We start from the raw sequence: 26,459 nt of genomic DNA, 5'->3' as shown, positions 1-26,459 counted from the left end.
AATACATTTCATTAAGGGAATATTATTGGTTTCCACCAGAGTTTTATAACATTCATATGAGCTTCCAATGGACTATTTCAAACTGATAATATCACCAGTAGAACTTGGGTGAATGTAAAACACAGCTTGTATCATATGAAGAAATCCTGAACAGTTTCATGGTGTTTACCCTATGTTTCAGGAGATGATCAGGAGTATTTCAAATGTAGAAATGTGTTGCTCATTACATAAAATGCTAAGATTGTAAATGTTTTCTTCAATTTATCTAATTTAAAAAATATTTCTACACGTAAAACAGTTGAACAAGGGGGCACCCAGATTTGAAATAGTGGACCTCTTGATCAGCGTCAAATGCTCTACCACTGAGCTATACCCCCAGTTCTGACATGTTTACCTTTATTAATTCAGTAATATGTACAAAGTGCAAGCAACATGCAATCACCATCAAAGCAATGCATTTTCAGCCACCAAACCCTCCTTATAAGTATATGGGGTGCGAAGGATGTCCTTTATCTGCCTTGGTAAAATACAGTGAGTTTTCCATTGCAAGAATTCATACATTTCGTATCACATGTAGATCTTGGAACATGGAAAAAAACTTTTGTCAAATGCACAAATTCTGCAAAACGTAACTGCTTCTCTACTGCAGTTTGTTGATTTTGTGCTAAGATCATAGTTAAACCCAATTGTTCATTGTTTTGTATATGAAATGATGATATATCCTATTGTTTCTTACAGTGCATTGGGTTGAAAAACATTTTAACAGGATCTATTGAAGAGGGTATATGGTTATGAAACAGGGACTTCTTGAGCTACACTCCTACGCTCTACCACTGACATACACCCTTGAATGTTGAAAACTGCCCTTTTTTAAAAAGGTGAGAGAGTGGGTGACTGTAGGGAACTTGTAGTACAATGACATCAGTGCACTTCTGGTCAGCTGTACAAATTAATACATTTCATTAAGGGCAAATTATTGGTTTCCACCACAGTTTTATAACATTCATATGAGCTTCCAATGGACTATTTCAAACTGATAATATCACCAATAGAACTTGGGTGAATGTAAAACACAGCTTGTATCATACGAAGAAATCCTAAACAGTTTCATGGTGTTTACCCTATGTTTTAGGAGATGATCAGGAGTATTTCAAATGTAGAAATGTGTTGCTCATTACATAAAATGCTAAGATTGTAAATGTTTTCTTCAATTTATTTAATTAAAAAATATTTCTACAGGTAGAACAGATGGACAAGGGGGCACCCAGATTTGAACTAGGGTCCTCTTGACCTGCAGTCAAATGCTCTACCACTGAGCTATACCAATAGTTCTGAAATGTTTACCTTTATTAATTCAGTAATATGTATAAAGTGCAAGCAACATTCAATCACCATCAAAGCAATGCATTTTCAGCCACCAAACCCTCCTTATAAGTATATGGGGAGCGAAGGATGTCCTTTATCTGCCTTGGTAAAATACAGTGAGGTTTCCATTGCAAGAATTCATACATTTCGTATCACATGTAGATCTTGGAACATGGAAAAAAACTTTTGTCAAATGCACAAATTCTGCAAAACGTAACTGCTTCTCTACTGCAGTTTGTTGATTTTGTGCTAAGATCATAGTTAAACCCAATTGTTCATTGTTTTGTATATGAAATGATGATATATCCTATTGTTTCTTACAGTGCATTGGGTTGAAAAACATTTTAACAGGATCTATTGAAGAGGGTATATGGTTATGAAACAGGGACTTCTTGAGCTACACTCCTACGCTCTACCACTGAGTTAAACCCTTGAATGCTGAAAACTGCCCTTTTTTAAAAAGGTGATAGAGTGGGTGACTGTATGGAACTTGTAGAACTAATGACATCAGTTCACTTCTGGTCAGCTGTACAAATTAATACATTTCATTAAGGGAATATTATTGGTTTCCACCAGAGTTTTATAACATTCATATGAGCTTCCAATGGACTATTTCAAACTGATAATATCACCAGTAGAACCTGGGTGAATGTAAAACACAGCTTGTATCATATGAAGAAATCCTAAACAGTTTCATGGTGTTTACCCTATGTTTCAGGAGATGATCAGGAATATTTCAAATGTAGAAATGTGTTGCTCATTACATAAAATGATAAGATTGTAAATGTTTTCTTCGATTTATTTAATTAAAAAAAATGTTCTACAGGTAAAACAGTTGAAAAAGTGGGCACCCAGATTTGATCTAGGAAACTTCTTGATCTGCAGTCAAATGCTCTACCACTGAGCTATACCCCCAGTTCTGAAAGGTTCACCTTTATTTATTCAGTAATATGTACAAAGTGGAAGCAACATGCAATCACCATCAAAGCAATGCATTTTCAGCCACCAAACCCTCCTTATAAGTATAAGGGGTACAACAATGTCAATTATCTGCCTTGGTAAAATACAGTGAGGTTTCCATTGCAAGAATTCATACATTTCGTATCACGTGTAGATCTTGGAATATGGAAAAAAAAACGTTTGTCAAATGCACAAATTCTTCAAAACGTAACTGCTTCTCTACTGCAGTTTGTTGATTTTGTGCTAAGAGTATAGTTAAACCCAATTGTTCATTGTTTTTTATATGAAATGATGATATATCCTATTGTTTCTTACAGTGCATTGGGTTGAAAAACATTTTAACAGGATCTATTGACGAGGGTATATGCTTATGAAACAGGGACTTCTTGAACTGCACTCCTATGCTCTAACACTGAGTTAAACCCTTGAATGCTGAAAACTGCCCTTTTTTAAAAAGGTGATAGAGTGGGTGACTGTATGGAACTTGTAGAACTAATGACATCAGTGCACTTCTGGTCAGCTTTACAAATTAATACATTTCATTAAGGGCATATTATTGGTTTCCACCACAGTTTTATAACATTCATATGAGCTTCCAATGGACTATTTCAAACTGATCATATCACCAGTAGAACTTGGGTGAATGTAAAACACAGCTTGTATCATATGAAGAAATCCTAAACAGTTTCATGTTGTTTACCCTATGTTTCACGAGATGATCAGGAGTATTTCAAATGTAGAAATGTGTTGCTCATTACATAAAATGCTAACATTGTAAATGTTTTCTTCAATTTATTTAATAAAAAAAATATTTCTACAGGTAAAACAGTTGAACAAGGGGCACCCAGAGTGTAACTAGGGACCTCTTCATCTGCAGTCAAATGCTCTACTACTGAGCTATACCCACAGTTCTGAAATGTTCACCTTTATTAATTCAGTAATATGTACAAAGTGCAAGCAACATGCAATCACCATCAAAGCAATGCATTTTCAGCCACCAAACCCTCCTTATAAGTATAAGGGGTACAAAAATGTCCTTTATCTGCCTTGGTAAAATACAGTGAGGTTTCCATTGCAAGAATTCATACATTTCGTATCACATGTAGATCTTGGAACATGGAAAAACAATCTTTTGTCAAATGCACAAATTCTGCAAAATGTAACTGCTTCTCTACTGCAGTTTGTTGATTTTGTGCTAAGAGCATAGTTAAACCCAATTGTTCATTGTTTTGTATATGAAATGATGATATATCTTATTGTTTCTTACTGTGCATTGGGTTGAAAAACATTTTAACAGGATCTATTGAAGAGGGTATATGGTTATGAAACAGGGACTTCTTGAACTACACTCCTACGCTCTACCACTGACATAAACCCTTGAATGTTGAATACTGCCCTTTTTTAAAAAGGTGATAGAGTGGGTGACTGTATGGAACTTGTAGAACTAATGACATCAGTGCACTTCTGGTCAGCTGTACAAATCAATACATTTCATTAAGGGCATATTATTGGTTTCCACCACAGTTTTATAACATTCATATGAGCTTCCAATGGACTATTTCAAACTGATCATATCACCAGTAGAAATTGGGTGAATGTAAAACACAGCTTGTATCATATGAAGAAATCCTAAACAGCTTAATGGTGTTTACCCTATGTTTCAGGTGATGATCAGGAGTATTTCAAATGTAGAAATGTGTTGCTCATTACATAAAATGCTAAGATTGTAAATGTTTACTTCAATTTATTTAATTAAAAAAATATTTCTACAGGTAAAACAGTTGGACAAGGGGGCAACCACATTTGAACTAGGGACATTTTGATCTGCAGTGAAATGCTCTACCCCTGAGCTATACCCCCATTTCTGAAATGTTCACCTTTATTTATTCAGTAATATGTACAAAGTGAAAGCAACATGCAATCACCATCAAAGCAATGCATTTTCAGCCACCAAACCCTCCTTATAAGTATAAGGGGTACAAAAGATGTCCTTTATCTGCCTTGGTAAAATACAGTGAGGTTTCCATTGCAAGAATTCATACATTTCGTATCACATGTACATCTTGGAACATGGAAAAACAATCTTTTGTCAAATGCACAAATTCTGCAAAATGTAACTGCTTCTCTACTGCAGTTTGTTGATTTTTTGCTAACAGTATAGTTAAACCCAATTGTTCATTGTTTTTTATATGAAATGATGATATATCCTATTGTTTCTTACAGTGCATTGGGTTGAAAAACATTTTAACAGGATCTATTGACGAGGGTATATGCTTATGAAACAGGGACTTCTTGAACTGCACTCCTATGCACTACCACTGAGTTAAACCCTTGAATGCTGAAAACTGCCCGTGACTGAATGGAACTTGTAGAACTAATGACATCAGTGCACTTCTGGTCAGCTGTACAAATTAATACATTTCATTAAGGGCATATTATTGGTTTCCACCACAGTTTTATAACATTCATATGAGCTTCCAATGGACTATTTCAAACTGATCATATCACCAGTAGAACTTGGGTGAATGTAAAACACAGCTTGTATCATACGAAGAAATCCTAAACGGCTTAATGGTGTTTACCCTATGTTTCAGGTGATGATCAGGAATATTTCAAATGTAGAAATGTGTTGCTCATTACATAAAATGCTAAGATTGTAAATGTTTACTTCAATTTATTTAATTAAAAAAATATTTCTACAGGTAAAACAGTTGAACAAGGGAGCACCCAGATTTGAACTAGGGACCTCTTGATCTGCAGTCAAATGCTCTACCATGAGCTATACCCCCAGTTCTGAAAAGTTCAGCTTTATTAATTCAGTAATATGTACAAAGTGAAAGCAACATGCAATCACCATCAAAGCAAAGCATTTTCAGCCACCAAACCCTCCTTATAAGTATATGGGGTGCGAAGGATGTCCTTTATCTGCCTTGGTAAAATGCAGTGAGGTTTCCATTGCAAGAATTCATACATTTCGTATCACATGTAGATCTTGGAACATGGAAAAAAAATCTTTTGTCAAATTCATAAATTCTGCAAAATGTAACTGCTTCTCTACTGCAGTTTGTTGATTTTGTGCTAAGAGCATAATTAAACCCAATTGTTCATTGTTTTGTATATGAAATGATGATATATCTTATTGTTTCTTACAGTGTATTGGGTTGAAAAACATTTTAACAGGATCTATTGAAGAGGGTATATGGTTATGAAACAGGGACTTTTTTAACTGCATTCCTACGCTCTACCACTGAGTTCAACCCTTGAATGCTGAAAACTGCCCTTTTCTAAAAAGGTGATAGAGTGGGTGACTGTATGGAACTTGTAGAACTAATGACATCAGTGCACTTCTGGACAGCTGTACAAATTAATACCATTCATTAAGGGCATATTATTGGTTTCCACCACAGTTTTATAACATTCATATGAGCTTCCAATGGACTATTTCAAACTGATAATATCACCAGTAGAACTTGGGTGAATGTAAAACACAGCTTGTATCATATGAAGAAATCCTAAACAGTTTCATGGTGTTTATCCTATGTTTCAGGAGATGATCAGGAGTATTTCAAATGTAGAAAAGTGTTGCTCATTACATAAAATGCTAAGATTGTAAATGTTTTCTTCAATTTATTTAATAAAAAAAATATTTCTACAGGTAAAACAGTTGAACAAGGGGGCACCCAGATTTGAACTAGGAACCTCTTGATCTGCAGTGAAATGCTCTACCCCTGAGCTATACCCCCATTTTTGAAATATTCACCTTTATTTATTCAGTAATATGTACAAAGTGGAAGCAACATGCAATCACCATCAAAGCAATGCATGTTCAGCCACCAAACCCTCCTTATAAGTATAAGGGGTGCGAAGAAAGTCCTTTATCTGCCTTGGTAAAATACAGTGAGGTTTCCATTGCAAGAATTCATACATTTCGTATCACATGTAGATCTTGGAACATGGAAAAAAATCTTTTGTCAAATGCACAAATTCTGCAAAATGTAAATGCTTGTCTACTGCAGTTTGTTGATTTTGTGCTAAGAGCATAGTTAAACCCAATTGTTCATTGTTTTGTATATGAAATTATGATATATCCTATTGTTTCTTACAGTGCATTGGGTTGAAAAATATTTTAACAGGATATATTGACGAGGGTATATGCTTATGAAACAGGGACTTCTTGAACTGCACTCCTATGCTCTACCACTGAGTTAAACCCTTGAATGCTGAAAACTGCCCTTTTTTAAAAAGGTGATAGAGTGGGTGACTGTATGGAACTTGTAGAACTAATGACATCAATGCACTTCTGGTCAGCTGTACAAATTAATTCATTTCATTAAGGGCATATTATTGGTTTCCACCACAGTTTTATAACATTCATATGAGCTTCCAATGGACTATTTCAAACAGATAATATCACCAGTAGAACTTGGGTGAATGTAAAACACAGCTTGTATCATATGAAGAAATCCTAAACAGTTTCATGGTGTTTACCCTATGTTTCATGAGATGATCAGGAGTATTTCAAATGTAGAAATGTGTTGCTCATTACATAAAATGCTAAGATTGTAAATGTTTTTTTCAATTTATTTAATAAAAAAATATTTCTACAGGTAAAACAGTTGAACAAGGGGGCACCCAGATATGAACTAGGGACTGCTTGATCTGCAGTCAAATGCTTTACCACTGAGCTATACCCCCAGTTCTGAAAAGTTCACCTTTATTAATTCAGTTATATGTACAAAGTGCAAGCAACATGCAATCACCATAAAAGCAATGCATTTTCAGCCACCAAACCCTCCTTATAAGTATATGGGGTGTGAAGGATGTCCTTTATCTGCCTTGGTAAAATACAGTGAGGTTTCCATTGCAAGAATTCATACATTTCGTATCACATGTAGATCTTGGAACATGGAAAAAAAATCTTTTGTCAAATGCACAAATTCTGCAAAATGTAACTGCTTCTCTACTGCAGTTTGTTGATTTTGTGCTAAGCGCATAGTTAAACCCAATTGTTCATTGCTTTGTATATGAAATGATGATATATCCTATTGTTTCTTACAGTGCATTGGGTTGAAAAATATTTTAACAGGATCTATTGAAGAGGGTATATGGTTATGAAACAGGGACTTCTTGAACTACACTCCTACGCTCTACCACTGACATAAACCCTTCAATGTTGAAAACTGCCCTTTTTTAAAAAGGTGATAGAGTGGGTGACTGTATGGAACTTGTAGAAGTAATGACATCAGTGCACTTCTGGTCAGCTGTACAAATTAATACAGTTCATTAAGGGCATATTATTGGTTTCCACCACAGTTTTATAACATTCATATGAGCTTCCAATGGACTATTTCAAACAGATAATATCACCAGTAGAACTTGGGTGAATGTAAAACACAGCTTGTATCATATGAAGAAATCCTAAACAGTTTCATGGTGTTTACCCTATGTTTCAGGAGATGATCAGAAGTATTTCAAATGTAGAAATGTGTTGCTCCTTACATAAAATGCTAAGATTGTAAATGTTTTCTTCAATTAAAAAATATTTCTACAGGTAGAACAGATGGACAAGGGGGCACCCAGATTTGAACTAGGGACCTCTTGATCTGCAGTCAAATGCTCTACCACTGAGCTATACCACTAGTTCTGAAATGTTTACCTTTATTAATTCAGTAATATGTATAAAGTGCAAGCAACATGCAATCACCATCAAAGCAATGCATTTTCAGCCACCAAATCCTCCTTATAAGTATATGGGGTGTGAAGGATGTCCTTTATCTGCCTTGGTAAAATACTGTGAGGTTTCCATTGCAAGAATTCATAAATTTCGTATCACATGTAGATCTTGGAACATGGAAAAAAAACGTTTGTCAAATGCACAAATTCTGCAAAACGTAACTGCTTCTCTATTGCAGTTTGTTGATTTTGTGCTAAGAGTATAGTTAAACCCAATTGTTCATTGTTTTTTATATGAAATGATGATATATCCTATTGTTTCTTACAGTGCATTGGGTTGAAAAACATTTTAACAGGATCTATTGACGAGGGTATATGCTTATGAAACAGGGACTTCTTGATCTGCACTCCTATGCTCTACCACTGAGTTAAACCCTTGAATGCTGAAAACTGGCCTTTTTTTAAAAAGGTGATAGAGTGGGTGACTGTATGGAACTTGTAGAACTAATGACATCAGTGCACTTCTGGTCAGCTCTACAAATTAATACATTTCATTAAGGGCATATTATTGGTTTCCACCACAGTTTTATAACATTCATATGAGCTTCCAATGGACTATTTCAAACTGATCATATCACCAGTAGAACTTGGGTGAATGTAAAACACAGCTTGTATCATATGAAGAAATCCTAAACAGCTTAATGGTGTTTACCCTATGTTTCAGGTGATGATCAGGAGTATTTCAAATGTAGAAATGTGTTGCTCATTACATAAAATGGTAACATTGTAAATGTTGTCTTCAATTTATTTAATAAAATAAATATTTCTACAGGTAAAACAGTTGAACAAGGGGACACCCAGATTTGAACTAGGGACCTCTTGATCTGCAGTCAAATGCTCTACCACTGAGCTATACCCCCAGTTCTGAAAAGTTCACCTTTATTAATTCAGTAATATGTACAAAGTGCAAGCAACATGCAATCACCATCAAAGCAAAGCATTTTCAGCCACCAAACCCTCCTTATAAGTATAAGGGGTACAAAAGATGTCCTTTATCTGCCTTGGTAAAATACAGTGAGGTTTCCATTGCAAGAATTCATACATTTCGTATCACATGTAGATCTTGGAACATGGAAAAAAATCTTTTGTCAAATGCACAAATTCTGCAAAATGTTACTGCTTCTCTACTGCAGTTTGTTGATTTTGTGCTAAGAGCATAGTTAAACCCAATTGTCCATTGTTTTGTATATGAAATGATGATATATCCTATTGTTTCTTACAGTGCATTGGGTTGAAAAACATTTTAACAGGATCTATTGAAGAGGGTATATGGTTATGAAACAGGGACTTCTTGAACTACACTCCTATGCTCTACCACTGAGTTAAACCCTTGAATGCTGAAAACTGCCCTTTTTTAAAAAGGTGATAGAGTGGGTGATTGTATGGAACTTGTAGAACTAATGACATCAGTGCACTTCTGGTCAGCTGGACGAATTAATACAGTTCATTAAGGGCATATTATTGGTTTCCACCACAGTTTTATAACATTCATATGAGCTTCCAATGGACTATTTCAAACTGATAATATCACCAGTAGAACTTGGGTGAATGTAAAACACAGCTTGCATCATATGAAGAAATCCTAAACAGTTTCATGGTGTTTACCCTATGTTTCAGGAGATGATCAGGAGTATTTCAAATGTAGAAATGTGTTGCTCATTACATTAAATGCAAAGATTGTAAATGTTTTCTTCAATTTAAAAAATATTTCTACAGGTAAAACAGTTGAACAAGGGGGCACCCAGATTTGAACTAGGGACCTCTTGATTTGTAGTCAAATGCTCTACCACTGAGCTATACCCCCAGTTCTGAAAAATTCACCTTTATTAATTCAGTAATATGTACAAAGTGCAAGCAACATGCAATCACCATCAAAGCAATGCATTTTCAGCCACCAAACCCTCCTTATAAGTATATGGGGTGCGAAGGATGTCCTTTATCTGCCTTGGTAAAATACAGTGAGGTTTCCATTGCAAGAATTCATACATTTCGTATCACATGTAGATCTTGGAACATGGAAAAAAAATCTTTTGTCAAATGCACAAATTCTGCAAAATGTAACTGCTTCTCTACTGCAGTTTGTTGATTTTGTGCTAAGAGCATAGTTAAACCCAATTGTTCATTTTTTTGTATATGAAATGATGATATATCCTATTGTTTCTTACAGTGCGTTGGGTTGAAAAACATTTTAACAGGATCTATTGAAGAGGGTATATGGTTATGAAACAGGGACTTCTTGAACTACACTCCTACGCTCTACCACTGACATAAACCCTTCAATATTGAAAACTGCCCTTTTTTAAAAAGGTGATAGAGTGGGTGACTGTATGGAACTTGTAGAACTAATGACATCAGTGCACTTCTGGTCAGCTGTACAAATTAATACAGTTCATTAAGGGCATATTATTGGTTTCCACCACAGTTTTATAACATTCATATGAGCTTCCAATGGACTATTTCAAACTGATAATATCACCAGTAGAACTTGGGTGAATGTAAAACACAGCTTGCATCATATGAAGAAATCCTAAACAGTTTCATGGTGTTTACCCTATGTTTCAGGAGATGATCAGGAGTGTTTCAAATGTAGAAATGTGTTGCTCATTACATTAAATGCTAAGATTGTAAATGTTTTCATCAATTTAAAAAATATTTCTACAGGTAAAACAGTTGAACAAGGGGGCACCCAGATTTGAACTAGAGACCTCTTGATTTGTAGTCAAATGCTCTACCACTGAGCTATACCCCCAGTTCTGAAAAATTCACCTATATTAATTCAGTAATATGTACAAAGTGCAAGCAACATGCAATCGCCATCAAAGCAATGCATTTTCAGCCACCAAACCCTCCTTATAAGTATAAGGGGTACAAAAGATGTCCTTTATCTGCCTTGGTAAAATACAGTGAGGTTTCCATTGCAAGAATTCATACATTTCGTATCACATGTAGATCTTGGAACATGAAAAAAAAAACGTTTGACAAATGCACAAATTATGCAAAACGTAACTGCTTCTCTACTGCAGTTTGTTGATTTTGTGCTAAGAGTATAATTAAACCCAATGTTCCATTGTTTTTTGTATGAAATGATGATATATCCTATTGTTTCTTACAGTGCATTGGGTTGAAAAACATTTTAACAGGATCTATTGACGAGGGTATATGCTTATGAAACAGGGACTTCTTGAACTGCACTCCTATGCTCTACCACTGAGTTAAACCCTTGAATGCTGAAAACTTCCCTTTTTTAAAAAGGTGATAGAGTGGGTGACTGTATGGAACTTGTAGAACTAATGACATCAGTGCACTTCTGGTCAGCTTTACAAATTAATACATTTCATTAAGGGCATATTATTGGTTTCCACCACAGTTTTATAACATTCATATGAGCTTCCAATGGACTATTTCAAACTGATCATATCACCAGTAGAACTTGGGTGAATGTAAAACACAGCTTGTATCATATGAAGAAATCCTAAACAGTTTCATGTTGTTTACCCTATGTTTCACGAGATGATCAGGAGTATTTCAAATGTAGAAATGTGTTGCTCATTACATAAAATGCTAACATTGTAAATGTTTTCTTCAATTTATTTAATAAAAAAAATATTTCTACAGGTAAAACAGTTCAACAAGGAGCACCCAGAGTTGAACTAGGGACTTCTTGATCTGCAGTCAAATGCTCTACTACTGAGCTATACACACAGTTCTGAAAAGTTCTCCTTTATTAATTCAGTAATATGTACAAAGTGCAAGCAACATGCAATCACCATCAAAGCAATGCATTTTCAGCCACCAAACCCTCCTTATAAGTATAAGGGGTACAAAAATGTCCTTTATCTGCCTTGGTAAAATACAGTGAGGTTTCCATTGCAAGAATTCATACATTTCGTATCACATGTAGATCTTGGAACATGGAAAAAAAATATTTTGTCAAATGCACAAATTCTGCAAAATGTAACTGCTTCTCTACTGCAGTTTGTTGATTTTGTGCTAAGAGTATAGTTAAACCCAATTGTTCATTGTTTTGTATATGAAATGATGATATATTTTATTGTTTCTTACAGTGCATTGGGTTGAAAAACATTTTAACAGGATCTATTGAAGAGGGTATATGGTTATGAAACAGTGACTTCTTGAACTGCATCCCTACGCTCTACCACTGAGTTAAACCCTTGAATGCTGAAAACTGCCCTTTTTTAAAAAGGTGATAGAGTGGGTGACTGTATGGAACTTGTACAGCTAATGACATCAGTGCACTTCTGGTCAGCTGTACAAATTAATACAGTTCATTAAGGGCATATTATTGGTTTCCACCACAGTTTTATCACATTCATATGAGCTTCCAATGGACTATTTCAAACTGATAATATCACCAATAGAACTTGGGTGAATGTAAAACACAGCTTGTATCATATGAAGAAATCCTAAACAGTTTCATGGTGTTTACCCTATGTTTCATGAGATGATCAGGAGTATTTCAAATGTAGAAATGTGTTGCTCATTACATAAAATGCTAAGATTGTAAATGTTTTCTTCAATTTATTTAATTAAAAAAATATTTGTACAGGTAAAACAGTTGAACAAGGGGGCACCCAGATTTGAACTAGGGACCTCTTGATCTGCAGTCAAATGCTCTACCACTGAGCTATACCCCCAGTTCTGAAAAATTCACCTTTATTAATTCAGTAATATGTACAAAGTGCAAGCAACATGCAATCACCATCAAAGCAATGCATTTTCAGCCACCAAACCCTCCTTATAAGTATATGGGGTGCGAAGGATGTCCTTTATCTGCCTTGGTAAAATACAGTGAGGTTTCCATTGCAAGAATTCATACATTTCGTATCACATGTAGATCTTGGAACATGGAAAAAAAATCTTTTGTCAAATGCACAAATTCTGCAAAATGTAACTGCTTCTCTACTGCAGTTTGTTGATTTTGTGCTAAGAGTATAGTTAAACCCAATTGTTCATTGTTTTGTATATGAAATGATGATATATTTTATTGTTTCTTACAGTGCATTGGGTTGAAAAACATTTTAACAGGATCTATTAAAGAGGGTATATGGTTATGAAACAGTGATTTCTTGAACTGCATCCCTACGCTCTACCACCGAGTTAAACCCTTAAATGCTGAAAGCTGCCCTTTTTTCAAAAAGGTGATAGAGTGGGTGACTGTATGGAACTTGTACAACTAATGACATCAGTGCACTTCTGGTCAGCTGTACAAATTAATACAGTTCATTAAGGGCATATTATTGGTTTCCACCACAGTTTTATAACATTCATATGAGCTTCCAATGGACTATTTCAAACTGATAATATCACCAGTAGAACTTGGGTGAATGTAAAACACAGCTTGTATCATATGAAGAAATCCTAAACAGTTTCATGGTGTTTACCCTATGTTTCATGAGATGATCAGGAGTATTTCAAATGTAGAAATGTGTTGCTCATTACATAAAATGCTAAGATTGTAAATGTTTTCTTCAATTTATTTAATTAAAAAAATATTTGTACAGGTAAAACAGTTGAACAAGGGGGCACCCAGATTTGAACTAGGGACCTCTTGATCTGCAGTCAAATGCTCTACCACTGAGCTATACCCCCAGTTCTGAAAAACTCACCTTCATTAATTCAGTAATATGTACAAAGTGCAAGCAACATGCAATCACCATCAAAGCAATGCATTTTCATCCACCAAACCCTCCTTATAAGTATATGGGGTGTGAAGGATGTCCTTTATCTGCCTTGGTAAAATACAGTGAGGTTTCCATTGCAAGAATTCATACATTTCGTATCACATGTAGATCTTGGAACATGGAAAAAAAATCTTTTGTCAAATGCACACATTCTGCAAAATGTAACTGCTTCTCTACTGCAGTTTGTTGATTTTGTGCTAAGCGCATAGTTAAACCCAATTGTTCATTGTTTTGTATATGAAATGATGATATATCCTATTGTTTCTTACAGTGCATTGGGTTGAAAAATATTTTAACAGGATCTATTGAAGAGGGTATATGGTTATGAAACAGGGACTTCTTGAACTACACTCCTACGCTCTACCACTGACATAAACCCTTCAATGTTGAAAACTGCCCTTTTTTAAAAACGTGATAGAGTGGGTGACTGTATGGAACTTGTAGAAGTAATGACATCAGTGCACTTCTGGTCAGCTGTACAAATTAATACAGTTCATTAAGGGCATATTATTGGTTTCCACCACAGTTTTATAACATTCATATGAGCTTCCAATGGACTATTTCAAACAGATAATATCACCAGTAGAACTTGGGTGAATGTAAAACACAGCTTGTATCATATGAAGAAATCCTAAACAGTTTCATGGTGTTTACCCTATGTTTCAGGAGATGATCAGAAGTATTTCAAATGTAGAAATGTGTTGCTCATTACATAAAATGGTAACATTGTAAATGTTTTCTTCAATTTATTTAATAAAATAAATATTTCTACAGGTAAAACAGTTGAACAAGGGGCACCCAGAGTTGAACTAGGGACCTCTTGATCTACATTCAAATGCTCTACTACTGAGCTATACCCCCAGTTCTGAAAAGCTCGCCTTTATTAATTCAGTAATATGTACAAAATGCAAGCAACATGCAATCACCATCAAAGCAATGCATTTTCGGCCACCAAACCCTCCTTATAAGTATAAGGGGTACAAAAATGTCCTTTATCTGCCTTGGTAAAATACTGTGAGGTTTCCATTGCAAGAATTCATACATTTCGTATCACATGTAGATCTTGGAACATGGAAAAAAAACGTTTGTCAAATGCACAAATTCTGCAAAACGTAACTGCTTCTCTATTGCAGTTTGCTGATTTTGTGCTAAGAGTATAGTTAAACCCAATTGTTCATTGTTTTTTATATGAAATGATGATATATCCTATTGTTTCTTACAGTGCATTGGGTTGAAAAACATTTTAACAGGATCTATTGACGAGGGTATATGCTTATGAAACAGGGACTTCTTGAACTGCACTCCTATGCTCTACCACTGAGTTAAACCCTTGAATGCTGAAAACTGCCCTTTTTTAAAAAGGTGATAGAGTGGGTGACTGTATGGAACTTGTAGAACTAATGACATCAGTGCACTTCTGGTCAGCTTTACAAATTAATACATTTCATTAAGGGCATATTATTGGTTTCCACCACAGTTTTATAACATTCATATGAGCTTCCAATGGACTATTTCAAACTGATCATATCACCAGTAGAACTTGGGTGAATGTAAAACACAGCTTGTATCATATGAAGAAATCCTAAACAGCTTAATGGTGTTTACCCTATGTTTCAGGTGATGATCAGGAGTATTTCAAATGTAGAAATTTGTTGCTCATTACATAAAATGGTAACATTGTAAATGTTTTCTTCAATTTATTTAATAAATTAAATATTTCTACAGGTAAAACAGTTGAACAAGGGGACACCCAGATTTGAACTAGGGACCTCTTGATCTGCAGTCAAATGCTCTACCACTGAGCTATACCCCCAGTTCTGAAAAATTCACCTTTATTAATTCAGTAATATGTACAAAGTGCAAGCAACATGCAATCACCATCAAAGCAATGCATTTTCAGCCACCAAACCCTCCTTATAAGTATATGGGGTGCGAAGGATGTCCTTTATCTGCCTTGGTAAAATACAGTGAGGTTTCCATTGCAAGAATTCATACATTTCGTATCACATGTAGATCTTGGAACATGGAAAAAAAATCTTTTGTCAAATGCACAAATTCTGCAAAATGTAACTGCTTCTCTACTGCAGTTTGTTGATTTTGTGCTAAGAGCATAGTTAAACCCAATTGTTCATTTTTTTGTATATGAAATGATGATATATCCTATTGTTTCTTACAGTGCGTTGGGTTGAAAAACATTTTAACAGGATCTATTGAAGAGGGTATATGGTTATGAAACAGGGACTTCTTGAACTACACTCCTACGCTCTACCACTGACATAAACCCTTCAATATTGAAAACTGCCCTTTTTTAAAAAGGTGATAGAGTGGGTGACTGTATGGAACTTGTAGAACTAATGACATCAGTGCACTTCTGGTCAGCTGTACAAATTAATACAGTTCATTAAGGGCATATTATTGGTTTCCACCACAGTTTTATAACATTCATATGAGCTTCCAATGGACTATTTCAAACTGATAATATCACCAGTAGAACTTGGGTGAATGTAAAACACAGCTTGCATCATATGAAGAAATCCTAAACAGTTTCATGGTGTTTACCCTATGTTTCAGGAGATGATCAGGAGTGTTTCAAATGTAGAAATGTGTTGCTCATTACATTAAATGCTAAGATTGTAAATGTTTTCTTCAATTTAAAAAATATTTCTACAGGTAAAACAGTTGAACAAGGGGGCACCCAGATTTGAACTAGAGACCTCTTGATTTGTAGTCAAATGCTCTACCACTGAGCTATACCCCCAGTTCTGAAAAATTCACCTATATTAATTCAGTAATATGTACAAAGTGCAAGCAACATGCAATCACCATCAAAGCAATGCATTTTCAGCCACCAAACCCTCCTTATAAGTATAAGGGGTACAAAAGATGTCCTTTATCTGCCTTGGTAAAATACAGTGAGGTTTCCATTGCAAGAATTCATACATTTCGTATCACATGTAGATCTTGGAACATGAAAAAAAAAACGTTTGACAAATGCACAAATTCTGCAAAACGTAACTGCTTCTCTACTGCAGTTTGTTGATTTTGTGCTAAGAGTATAATTAAACCCAATGTTCCATTGTTTTTTGTATGAAATGATGATATATCCTATTGTTTCTTACAGTGCATTGGGTTGAAAAACATTTTAACAGGATCTATTGACGAGGGTATATGCTTATGAAACAGGGACTTCTTGAACTGCACTCCTATGCTCTACCACTGAGTTAAACCCTTGAATGCTGAAAACTTCCCTTTTTTAAAAAGGTGATAGAGTGGGTGACTGTATGGAACTTGTAGAACTAATGACATCAGTGCACTTCTGGTCAGCTTTACAAATTAATACATTTCATTAAGGGCATATTATTGGTTTCCACCACAGTTTTATAACATTCATATGAGCTTCCAATGGACTATTTCAAACTGATCATATCACCAGTAGAACTTGGGTGAATGTAAAACACAGCTTGTATCATATGAAGAAATCCTAAACAGTTTCATGTTGTTTACCCTATGTTTCACGAGATGATCAGGAGTATTTCAAATGTAGAAATGTGTTGCTCATTACATAAAATGCTAACATTGTAAATGTTTTCTTCAATTTATTTAATAAAAAAAATATTTCTACAGGTAAAACAGTTCAACAAGGAGCACCCAGAGTTGAACTAGGGACTTCTTGATCTGCAGTCAAATGCTCTACTACTGAGCTATACCCACAGTTCTGAAAAGTTCTCCTTTATTAATTCAGTAATATGTACAAAGTGCAAGCAACATGCAATCACCATCAAAGCAATGCATTTTCAGCCACCAAACCCTCCTTATAAGTATAAGGGGTACAAAAATGTCCTTTATCTGCCTTGGTAAAATACAGTGAGGTTTCCATTGCAAGAATTCATACATTTCGTATCACATGTAGATCTTGGAACATGGAAAAAAAATATTTTGTCAAATGCACAAATTCTGCAAAATGTAACTGCTTCTCTACTGCAGTTTGTTGATTTTGTGCTAAGAGTATAGTTAAACCCAATTGTTCATTGTTTTGTATATGAAATGATGATATATTTTATTGTTTCTTACAGTGCATTGGGTTGAAAAACATTTTAACAGGATCTATTGAAGAGGGTATATGGTTATGAAACAGTGACTTCTTGAACTGCATCCCTACGCTCTACCACTGAGTTAAACCCTTGAATGCTGAAAACTGCCCTTTTTTAAAAAGGTGATAGAGTGGGTGACTGTATGGAACTTGTACAGCTAATGACATCAGTGCACTTCTGGTCAGCTGTACAAATTAATACAGTTCATTAAGGGCATATTATTGGTTTCCACCACAGTTTTATCACATTCATATGAGCTTCCAATGGACTATTTCAAACTGATAATATCACCAATAGAACTTGGGTGAATGTAAAACACAGCTTGTATCATATGAAGAAATCCTAAACAGTTTCATGGTGTTTACCCTATGTTTCATGAGATGATCAGGAGTATTTCAAATGTAGAAATGTGTTGCTCATTACATAAAATGCTAAGATTGTAAATGTTTTCTTCAATTTATTTAATTAAAAAAATATTTGTACAGGTAAAACAGTTGAACAAGGGGGCACCCAGATTTGAACTAGGGACCTCTTGATCTGCAGTCAAATGCTCTACCACTGAGCTATACCCCCAGTTCTGAAAAATTCACCTTTATTAATTCAGTAATATGTACAAAGTGCAAGCAACATGCAATCACCATCAAAGCAATGCATTTTCAGCCACCAAACCCTCCTTATAAGTATATGGGGTGCGAAGGATGTCCTTTATCTGCCTTGGTAAAATACAGTGAGGTTTCCATTGCAAGAATTCATACATTTCGTATCACATGTAGATCTTGGAACATGGAAAAAAAATCTTTTGTCAAATGCACAAATTCTGCAAAATGTAACTGCTTCTCTACTGCAGTTTGTTGATTTTGTGCTAAGAGTATAGTTAAACCCAATTGTTCATTGTTTTGTATATGAAATGATGATATATTTTATTGTTTCTTACAGTGCATTGGGTTGAAAAACATTTTAACAGGATCTATTAAAGAGGGTATATGGTTATGAAACAGTGATTTCTTGAACTGCATCCCTACGCTCTACCACCGAGTTAAACCCTTAAATGCTGAAAGCTGCCCTTTTTTTAAAAAGGTGATAGAGTGGGTGACTGTATGGAACTTGTACAACTAATGACATCAGTGCACTTCTGGTCAGCTGTACAAATTAATACAGTTCATTAAGGGCATATTATTGGTTTCCACCACAGTTTTATAACATTCATATGAGCTTCCAATGGACTATTTCAAACTGATAATATCACCAGTAGAACTTGGGTGAATGTAAAACACAGCTTGTATCATATGAAGAAATCCTAAACAGTTTCATGGTGTTTACCCTATGTTTCATGAGATGTTCAGGAGTATTTCAAATGTAGAAATGTGTTGCTCATTACATAAAATGCTAAGATTGTAAATGTTTTCTTCAATTTATTTAATTAAAAAAATATTTGTACAGGTAAAACAGTTGAACAAGGGGGCACCCAGATTTGAACTAGGGACCTCTTGATCTGCAGTCAAATGCTCTACCACTGAGCTATACCCCCAGTTCTGAAAAACCACCTTTATTAATTCAGTAATATGTACAAAGTGCAAGCAACATGCAATCACCATCAAAGCAATGCATTTTCATCCACCAAACCCTCCTTATAAGTATAGGGGGTACAAAAATGTCCTTTATCTGCCTTGGTAAAATACTGTGAGGTTTCCATTGCAAGAATTCATAAATTTCGTATCACATGTAGATCTTGGAACATGGAAAAAAAACGTTTGTCAAATGCACAAATTCTGCAAAACGTAACTGCTTCTCTATTGCAGTTTGCTGATTTTGTGCTAAGAGTATAGTTAAACCCAATTGTTCATTGTTTTTTATATGAAATGATGATATATCCTATTGTTTCTTACAGTGCATTGGGTTGAAAAACATTTTAACAGGATCTATTGACGAGGGTATATGCTTATGAAACAGGGACTTCTTGAACTGCACTCCTATGCTCTACCACTGAGTTAAACCCTTGAATGCTGAAAACTGCCCTTTTTTAAAAAGGTGATAGAGTGGGTGACTGTATGGAACTTGTAGAACTAATGACATCAGTGCACTTCTGGTCAGCTTTACAAATTAATACATTTCATTAAGGGCATATTATTGGTTTCCACCACAGTTTTATAACATTCATATGAGCTTCCAATGGACTATTTCAAACTGATCATATCACCAGTAGAACTTGGGTGAATGTAAAACACAGCTTGTATCATATGAAGAAATCCTAAACAGCTTAATGGTGTTTACCCTATGTTTCAGGTGATGATCAGGAGTATTTCAAATGTAGAAATGTGTTGCTCATTACATAAAATGGTAACATTGTAAATGTTTTCTTCAATTTATTTAATAAATTAAATATTTCTACAGGTAAAACAGTTGAACAAGGGGACACCCAGATTTGAACTAGGACCTCTTGATCTGCAGTCAAATGCTCTACCACTGAGCTATACCCCCAGTTCTGAAAAGTTCACCTTTATTAATTCAGTAATATGTACAAAGTGCAAGCAACATGCAATCACCATCAAAGCAATGCATTTTCAGCCACCAAACCCTCCTTATAAGTATATGGGGTGTGAAGGATGTCCTTTATCTGCCTTGGTAAAATACAGTAAGGTTTCCATTGCAAGAATTCATACATTTCGTATCACATGTAGATCTTGGAACATGGAAAAAAAATCTTTTGTCAAATGCACAAATTCTGAAAAATGTAACTGCTTCTCTACTGCAGTTTGTTGATTTTGTGCTAAGAGCATAGTTAAACCCAATTGTTCATTGTTTTGTATATGAAATGATTATATATCTTATTGTTTCTTACAGTGCATTGGGTTGCAAAACATTTAACAGGATCTATTGAAGAGGGTATATGGTTATGAAACAGGGACTTCTTGAACTACACTCCTACGCTCTACCACTGACATAAACCCTTGAATGTTGAAAACTGCCCTTTTTTAAAAAGGTGATAGAGTGGGTGACTCTATGGCACTTTTAGAACTAATGGCATCAGTGCACTTCTGGTCAGCTGTACAAATTAATAAATTTCACTAAGGGCATATTATTGGTTTCCAACACAGTTTTATAACATTCATATGAGCTTCCAATGGACTATTTCAAACTGGTAATATCACCAGTAGAACTTGGGTGAATGTTAAACACAGCTTGTATCATATGAAGAAATCCTAAACAGTTTCATGGTGTTTACCCTATGTTTCAGGAGATGATCAGGAGTATTTCTAATGTAGAAATGTGTTGCTCATTACATAAAATGCTAAGATTGTAAATGTTTTCTTCAATTAAAAACATATTTCTACAGGTAAAACAGTTTAACAAGGGGGCACCCAGTTTTGAACTAGGGACCTCTTGATCTGCAGTAAAATGCTCTCCACTGAGCTATACCCCCATTTCTGAAAAGTTCACCTTTATTAATTCAGTAATATGTACAAAGTGCAAGCAACATGCAATCACCATCAAAACAATGCATTTTCAGCCACCAAACCCTCCTTATAAGTATAAGTGGTACAAAAGATGTCCTTTATCTGCCTTGGTAAAATACAGTGAGGTTTCCATTGCAAGAATTCATACATTTCGTATCACATGTAGATCTTGGAACATGGAAAAAAAATCTTTTGTCAAATGCACAAATTCTCCAAAATGTAACTGCTTCTCTACTGCAGTTTGTTGATTTTGTGCTAAGAGCATAGTTAATCCCAATTGTTCATTGTTTTGTACATGAAATGATGATATATCAGATTGTTTCTTACAGTGCATTGGGTTGAAAAACATTTTAACATTATCTATTGAAGAGGGTATATGGTTATGAAACAGGGACTTCTTGAACTACACTCCTACGCTTTACCACTGACATAAATCCTTGAATGTTGAAAACTGCCCTTTTTTAAAAAGGTGATAGAGTGGGTGACTCTATGGAACTTGTAGAACTAATGACATCAGTGCAATTCTGGTCAGCTGTACAAATTAATACATTTCATTAAGGGCATATTATTGGTTTCCACCACAGTTTTATAACATTCATAAGAGCTTCCAATGGACTAGTTCAAACTGATCATATCACCAGTAGAACTTGGGTGAATGTAAAACACAGCTTGTATCATATGAAGAAATCCTAAACAGCTTAATGGTGTTTACCCTATGTTTCAGGTGATGATCAGGAGTATTTCAAATTTAGAAATGTGATGCTCATTACATAAAATGCTAAGATTGTAAATGTTTACTTCAATTTATTTAATTAAAAACATATTTCTACAGGTAAAACAGTTGTACAAGGGGGCACCCAGATTTGAACTAGGGACCTCTTGATCTGCAGTCAAATGCTCTACCACTGAGCTATACCCCCAATTCTGAAACGTTCACCTATTTATTCAGTAATATGTGCAAAGTGGAAGCAACATGCATTCACCGTCAAAGCAATGCATTTGCAGCCACCAAACCCTCCTTATAAGTATAAGGGGTACAAAAGATGTCCTTTATCTGCCTTCGTAAAATACAGTGAGGTTTCCAGTGCAAGAATTCATACATTTCTTGTCACATGTAGATCTTGGATCATGGAAAAAAAACTTTTTGTCAAATGCACAAAATCTGCAAAACATAACTGCTTCTGTACTGAAGTTTGTTGATTTTGTGCTAAGAGCATAGTTAAACCCAATTGTTCATTGTTTTGTATAAGAAATGATGATATATCTTATTGTTTCTTACAGTGCATTGGGTTGAAAAACATTTTAACAGGATCTATTGAAGAGGGTATATGGTTATGAAACAGGGACTTCTTGAACTGCACTCCTACCCTCTACCACTGACATAAACCCTTGAATGCTGAAAACTGCCCTTTTTTAAAAAAGTGATAGAGTGGGTGACTCTATGGAACTTGTAGAACTAATGGCATCAGTGCACTTCTGGTCAGCTGTACAAATTAATACAATTCATTAAGGGCATATTATTGGTTTCCACCACAGTTTTATAACATTCATATGAGCTTCCAATGGACTATTTCAAACTGGTAATATCACCAGTAGAACTTGGGTGTATGTCAAACACAGCTTGTATCATATGAAGAAATCCTAAACAGCTTAATGGTGTTTACCCTATGTTTCAGGAGATGATCAGGAGTATTTCTAATGTAGAAATGTGTTGCTCATTACATAAAATGCTAAGATTGTAAATGTTTTCTTCAATTAAAAACATATTTCTACAGGTAAAACAGTTGAACAAGGGGGCACCCAGTTTTGAACTAGGGACCTCTTGATCTGCAGTCAAATGCTCTACCACTGAGCTATACCCCCATTTCTGAAAAGTTCACCTTTATTAATTCAGTAATATGTACAAAGTGCAAGCAACATGCAATCACCATCAAAACAATGCATTTTCAGCCACCAAACCCTCCTTATAAGTATAAGTGGTACAAAAGATGTCCTTTATCTGCCTTGGTAAAATACAGTGAGGTTTCCATTGCAGGAATTCATACATTTCGTATCACATGTAGATCTTGGAACATGGAAAAAAAATCTTTTGTCAAATGCACAAATTCTGCAAAATGTAACTGCTTCTCTACTGCAGTTTGTTGATTTTGTGCTAAGAGCATAGTTAATCCCAATTGTTCATTGTTTTGTATATGAAATGATGATATATCAGATTGTTTCTTACAGTGCATTGGGTTGAAAAACATTTTAACAGGATCTATTGAAGAGGGTATATGGTTATGAAACAGGGACTTCTTGAACTACACTCCTACGCTCTACCACTGACATAAATCCTTGAATGTTGAAAACTGCCCTTTTTTAAAAAGGTGATAGAGTGGGTGACTCTATGGAACTTGTAGAACTAATGACATCAGTGCAATTCTGGTCAGCTGTACAAATTAATACATTTCATTAAGGGCATATTATTGGTTTCCACCACTGTTTTATAACATTCATAAGAGCTTCCAATGGACTATTTCAAACTGATCATATCACCAGTAGAACTTGGGTGAATGTAAAACATAGCTTGTATCATATGAAGAAATCCTAAACAGCTTAATGGTATTTACCCTATGTTTCAGGTGATGATCAGGAGTATTTCAAATGTAGAAATGTGATGCTCATTACATAAAATGCTAAGATTGTAAATGTTTACTTCAATTTATTTAATTAAAAACATATTTCTACAGGTAAAACAGTTGGACAAGGGGGCACCCAGATTTGAACTAGGAACCTTTTGATCTGCAGTCAAATGCTCTACCACTGAGCGATACCCCCAGTTCTGAAAAGTTCACCTTTATTAATTCAGTAATATGTACAAAGTGCAAGCAACATGCAATCACCATCAAAGCAATGCATTTTCAGCCACCAAACCCTCCTTATAAGTATATGGGGTGCGAAGGATGTCCTTTATCTGCCTTGGTAAAATACAGTAAGGTTTCCATTGCAAGAATTCATACATTTCGTATCACATGTAGATCTTGGAACATGGAAAAAAATCTTTTGTCAAATGCACAAATTCTGAAAAATGTAACTGCTTCTCTACTGCAGTTTGTTGATTTTGTGCTAAGAGCATAGTTAAACCCAATTGTTCATTGTTTTGTATATGAAATGGTTATATATCTTATTGTTTCTTACAGTGCATTGGGTTGAAAAACATTTAACAGGATCTATTGAAGAGGGTATATGGTTATGAAACAGGGACTTCTTGAACTACACTCCTACGCTCTACCACTGACATAAACCCTTCAATGTTGAAAACTGCCCTTTTTTAAAAAGGTGATAGAGTGGGTGACTCTATGGAACTTGTAGAACTAATGGCATCAGTGCACTTCTGGTCAGCTGTACAAATTAATACATTTCATTAAGGGCATATTATTGGTTTCCACCACAGTTTTATAACATTCATATGAGCTTCCAATGGACTATTTCAAACTGGTAATATCACCAGTAGAACTTGGGTGAATGTCAAACACAGCTTGTATCATATGAAGAAATCCTAAACAGTTTCATGGTCTTTACCCTATGTTTCAGGAGATGATCAGGAGTATTTCTAATGTAGAAATGTGTTGCTCATTACATAAAATGCTAAGATTGTAAATGTTTTCTTCAATTAAAAACATATTTCTACAGGTAAAACAGTTGGACAAGGGGGCACCCAGTTTTGAACTAGGGACCTCTTGATCTGCAGTCAAATGCTCTACCACTGAGCTATTCCCCCATTTCTGAAAAGTTCACCTTTATTAATTCAGTAATATGTACAAAGTGCAAGCAACATGCAATCACCATCAAAACAATGCATTTTCAGCCACCAAACCCTCCTTATAAGTATAAGTGGTACAAAAGATGTCCTTTATCTGCCTTGGTAAAATACAGTGAGGTTTCCATTGCAAGATTTCATACATTTCGTATCACATGTAGATCTTGGAACATGGAAAAAAATCTTTTGTCAAATGCACAAATTCTGAAAAATGTAACTGCTTCTCTACTGCAGTTTGTTGATTTTGTGCTAAGAGCATAGTTAAACCCAATTGTTCATTGTTTTGTATATGAAATGGTTATATATCTTATTGTTTCTTACAGTGCATTGGGTTGAAAAACATTTAACAGGATCTATTGAAGAGGGTATATGGTTATGAAACAGGGACTTCTTGAACTACACTCCTACGCTCTACCACTGACATAAACCCTTCAATGTTGAAAACTGCCCTTTTTCAAAAAGGTGATAGAGTGGGTGACTCTATGGAACTTGTAGAACTAATGGCATCAGTGCACTTCTGGTCAGCTGTACAAATTAATACATTTCATTAAGGGCATATTATTGGTTTCCACCACAGTTTTATAACATTCATATGAGCTTCCAATGGACTATTTCAAACTGGTAATATCACCAGTAGAACTTGGGTGAATGTCAAACACAGCTTGTATCATATGAAGAAATCCTAAACAGTTTCATGGTGTTTACCCTATGTTTCAGGAGATGATCAGGAGTATTTCTAATGTAGAAATGTGTTGCTCATTACATAAAATGCTAAGATTGTAAATGTTTTCTTCAATTAAAAACATATTTCTATAGGTAAAACAGTTGAACAAGGGGGCACCCAGTTTTGAACTAGGGACCTCTTGATCTGCAGTCAAATGCTCTACCACTGAGCTATTCCCCCATTTCTGAAAAGTTCACCTTTATTAATTCAGTAATATGTACAAAGTGCAAGCAACATGCAATCACCATCAAAACAATGCATTTTCAGCCACCAAACCCTCCTTATAAGTATAAGTGGTACAAAAGATGTCCTTTATCTGCCTTGGTAAAATGCAGTGAGGTTTCCATTGCAGGAATTCATACATTTCGTATCACATGTAGATCTTGGAACATGGAAAAAAAATCTTTTGTCAAATGCACAAATTCTGCAAAATGTAACTGCTTCTCTACTGCAGTTTGTTGATTTTGTGCTAAGAGCATAGTTAATCCCAATTGTTCATTGTTTTGTATATGAAATGATGATATATCAGATTTTTTCTTACAGTGCATTGGGTTGAAAAACATTTTAACAGGATCTATTGAAGAGGGTAAATGGTTATGAAACAGGGACTTCTTGAACTACACTCCTACG

At 35.0% G+C, this 26,459-nt stretch overlaps 15 non-coding genes across 15 annotated transcripts; all 15 read right to left on the bottom strand.

Moving 5' to 3' along the window:
- Nucleotides 1–8,846: 8,846 nt before the first annotated feature.
- Nucleotides 8,847–8,918, bottom strand: TRNAC-GCA (transfer RNA cysteine (anticodon GCA)). Its single transcript has one exon. It is a non-coding gene; the product is annotated as a tRNA-Cys (tRNA).
- An 872-nt stretch (nt 8,919–9,790) lies between these two features.
- TRNAC-ACA (transfer RNA cysteine (anticodon ACA)) lies at nt 9,791–9,862 on the bottom strand. Its single transcript has one exon. It is a non-coding gene; the product is annotated as a tRNA-Cys (tRNA).
- An 873-nt stretch (nt 9,863–10,735) lies between these two features.
- TRNAC-ACA (transfer RNA cysteine (anticodon ACA)) lies at nt 10,736–10,807 on the bottom strand. The gene has a single exon. It is a non-coding gene; the product is annotated as a tRNA-Cys (tRNA).
- A 1,834-nt stretch (nt 10,808–12,641) lies between these two features.
- On the bottom strand, nt 12,642–12,713 carry TRNAC-GCA (transfer RNA cysteine (anticodon GCA)). Its single transcript has one exon. It is a non-coding gene; the product is annotated as a tRNA-Cys (tRNA).
- Nucleotides 12,714–13,596: 883 nt separating this feature from the next.
- Nucleotides 13,597–13,668, bottom strand: TRNAC-GCA (transfer RNA cysteine (anticodon GCA)). Its single transcript has one exon. It is a non-coding gene; the product is annotated as a tRNA-Cys (tRNA).
- Nucleotides 13,669–15,501: 1,833 nt separating this feature from the next.
- Nucleotides 15,502–15,573, bottom strand: TRNAC-GCA (transfer RNA cysteine (anticodon GCA)). Its single transcript has one exon. It is a non-coding gene; the product is annotated as a tRNA-Cys (tRNA).
- An 873-nt stretch (nt 15,574–16,446) lies between these two features.
- On the bottom strand, nt 16,447–16,518 carry TRNAC-ACA (transfer RNA cysteine (anticodon ACA)). Its single transcript has one exon. It is a non-coding gene; the product is annotated as a tRNA-Cys (tRNA).
- Nucleotides 16,519–18,352: 1,834 nt separating this feature from the next.
- TRNAC-GCA (transfer RNA cysteine (anticodon GCA)) lies at nt 18,353–18,424 on the bottom strand. Its single transcript has one exon. It is a non-coding gene; the product is annotated as a tRNA-Cys (tRNA).
- An 883-nt stretch (nt 18,425–19,307) lies between these two features.
- Nucleotides 19,308–19,379, bottom strand: TRNAC-GCA (transfer RNA cysteine (anticodon GCA)). Its single transcript has one exon. It is a non-coding gene; the product is annotated as a tRNA-Cys (tRNA).
- Nucleotides 19,380–20,258: 879 nt separating this feature from the next.
- TRNAC-GCA (transfer RNA cysteine (anticodon GCA)) lies at nt 20,259–20,329 on the bottom strand. The gene has a single exon. It is a non-coding gene; the product is annotated as a tRNA-Cys (tRNA).
- Nucleotides 20,330–22,154: 1,825 nt separating this feature from the next.
- On the bottom strand, nt 22,155–22,226 carry TRNAC-GCA (transfer RNA cysteine (anticodon GCA)). Its single transcript has one exon. It is a non-coding gene; the product is annotated as a tRNA-Cys (tRNA).
- Nucleotides 22,227–23,097: 871 nt separating this feature from the next.
- TRNAC-GCA (transfer RNA cysteine (anticodon GCA)) lies at nt 23,098–23,169 on the bottom strand. The gene has a single exon. It is a non-coding gene; the product is annotated as a tRNA-Cys (tRNA).
- Nucleotides 23,170–24,051: 882 nt separating this feature from the next.
- TRNAC-GCA (transfer RNA cysteine (anticodon GCA)) lies at nt 24,052–24,123 on the bottom strand. The gene has a single exon. It is a non-coding gene; the product is annotated as a tRNA-Cys (tRNA).
- Nucleotides 24,124–24,994: 871 nt separating this feature from the next.
- Nucleotides 24,995–25,066, bottom strand: TRNAC-GCA (transfer RNA cysteine (anticodon GCA)). The gene has a single exon. It is a non-coding gene; the product is annotated as a tRNA-Cys (tRNA).
- An 871-nt stretch (nt 25,067–25,937) lies between these two features.
- Nucleotides 25,938–26,009, bottom strand: TRNAC-GCA (transfer RNA cysteine (anticodon GCA)). Its single transcript has one exon. It is a non-coding gene; the product is annotated as a tRNA-Cys (tRNA).
- Between the last annotated feature and the right edge of the window lie 450 nt (nt 26,010–26,459).

Source organism: Ambystoma mexicanum, unplaced genomic scaffold, assembly GCF_040938575.1.
Source record: "Ambystoma mexicanum isolate Mex_15411 unplaced genomic scaffold, UKY_AmexF1_1 Mex_scaf66, whole genome shotgun sequence".
NCBI lineage: Eukaryota > Metazoa > Chordata > Amphibia > Caudata > Ambystomatidae > Ambystoma > Ambystoma mexicanum.
The sequence above is the reverse complement of the archived record's forward strand: the minus strand, read 5'-3'. Positions and strand labels throughout refer to the sequence as shown.